General features: G+C 37.6%; 1 pseudogene; it reads right to left on the reverse strand.

Annotated features, from left to right (window-relative positions):
* Nucleotides 1–758: 758 nt before the first annotated feature.
* LOC135717459 (proton-coupled amino acid transporter-like protein pathetic) lies at nt 759–1,643 on the reverse strand (annotated as a pseudogene).
* Nucleotides 1,644–2,124: the final 481 nt, after the last annotated feature.

The following is a 2,124-nucleotide window of genomic DNA, read 5'->3' on the forward strand; positions in this document are numbered from 1 at the left end:
AATATGGACACTACGAAAAAGACATGTAAATTTCAGTGTCCTGAGACCGACACATGCAAGTGACCCTTTTGACATAAGAATCAGTTGAAAAGGACGAGAAAATCAATTCAATCAAACGCACTTTTCGTCGAGTTGCATATGCTTCAGTTTCAGGACACTTAATTTTACATGCCATGTTTGTTTACGTTCCATGATTTACGTAAAGCTGAATTACGTCTCGTGTAAAAATAATAATTTCTAAGTGTGTGTATGCCCCTGAGAAGCCTCTTCGTCATCGCGACTTTCTGTTTTTTGAACCACGGCGCCGAAATTATACACAAGCCAATTCGAGCAATCAGTCGGCAATTCAACAACTTCTTTTATATGTTCGTTTTCAATGTATCAGCTAACCTGTTTCTTTGTTTATTTGAGTAAGAAACACACTTATTACACGTTGTTATCTAACATTTGACGAAACCATTTTCATTCTAGGCAGTTTTTACAAAACTTGCACCCTTGAATTAAACTAGGCACTTGTCTTAGTTTGTATCACAATCCGTAATGCACATAAGGTATTCAAAGATCTTCTGTAAAACACCCTGCTTGTTCGTACTCATCAATATGCAAAATAATCCCCAAAATAGTCTTGAGAGTATAAGTACAAATAAGCATTAGTACAATCATAGCTGGACGTATTTTTGTGCCTCGCAGCAACGCGTAGCGCAGTAGCAAAAAAATAATGAAATCTAAAAGAAATCTTTATTGTATAGCTTGAGAATAGCTATGATTTAACTTTTAGATCCAAATACTAAGGCAATTTTGCCAAAAAAGCAAAGCATTACATTTTTCCATATAAACCAGCTGAATTTTCCGAATCTTTGGTCCCAATAAGTAACGGTTTCAATCAAAATCGGAATGAGCAAACCAAGAATCGAGAAACAGAAAGCTCCAATTAATCCAATGAATGGTCCAATAGTTGGCACAGCAACGGCAAGCAGCACAGTTGCTGTAACGAGGATGGTTCTCATTGTATAGCTGACAAACATAGGCTTCTCTTAAATTTGTCTTTAATACCAATCCATGCAATATCCAGACAGACGTAGAATTGAAGGCCAAATGTGCAATATACAGCAAGGACAATGATAATCTTTACGACTTGAGCTGGAATTTCTTCTACGGGTAGATTGAGAGTTATGCTGCACCTCCGAGTCCAAGAAATCCCAATAAAATATAAACTAAGGTAACACCAGCCATGCCTTGGTTGAGTACTCCGCACAGACCGATAAAGTTTTGAGGAGTTTTCATTTGATTTTCCAAAGGCATAACAACGCCGATAGCTTCCATAGCAAAATGACAATCGCGAAGAACGAAGGCCAACTTAACACAGAAATATGCATAGGCCGCTCGGACAAAGCTGGCATGTCAGTCTCCAAATAATAGAATGTTATTCCCAATCCGGTACACGTAAAGACGTTGGCAATCATCGAGACTGGTGCAAGGTATTTCAAATTTGGAATCCATGAAAGTAGAATCAATGGAACTAGCAGAAGTGCAATCATGACGCGCAAGCTCATATCAGTGCCGGTATAATGCTCTATGTCTAGTTCAAAATTTGTTGCGATATTGACAGTGTACACTGAACATGTTCCAAAGTACACACTTAAAAATTATTATTTTTACACGAGCCGTAATTCAGCTTTGACGTAAATCATGGAACGTAAACAAACATGGCATGTAAAATTAAGTGTCCTGAAACTGAAACATATGCAACTCGACGAAAAGTGCGTTTGATTGAATTGATTTTCCCGTCCTTTTCAACTGATTCTTATGTCAAAAGGACCGCTTGCATGTGTCGGTCTCAGGGCACTGAAATGTACATGTCTTTTTCGTTGTGTGTATGTTATGGAAAGTGAAAAAAATCTTGTAATTTTAGGTACTCAGAGAGTGACATATACGAGCGTCAATTTTGACATAAATTTGAGTCATAACAGACACGAAATATAGCTTGATCAAACGTCCTTTTCACCGAGCAACGAACTTTTTAGTCTTGGAGTCTCATCTTTTATGTCAAAGATGGATTCCGTCACGTGTAAAATTAGCAGTGTTAAAAAAAACCATTTGTCATCAACACTTGTGTCATTTGCC

This window comes from Ochlerotatus camptorhynchus, unplaced genomic scaffold (assembly GCF_037179485.1).
Source record: "Ochlerotatus camptorhynchus isolate MF236.1 unplaced genomic scaffold, CSIRO-AGI_Acam_v1.1 ptg000056l, whole genome shotgun sequence".
NCBI lineage: Eukaryota > Metazoa > Arthropoda > Insecta > Diptera > Culicidae > Ochlerotatus > Ochlerotatus camptorhynchus.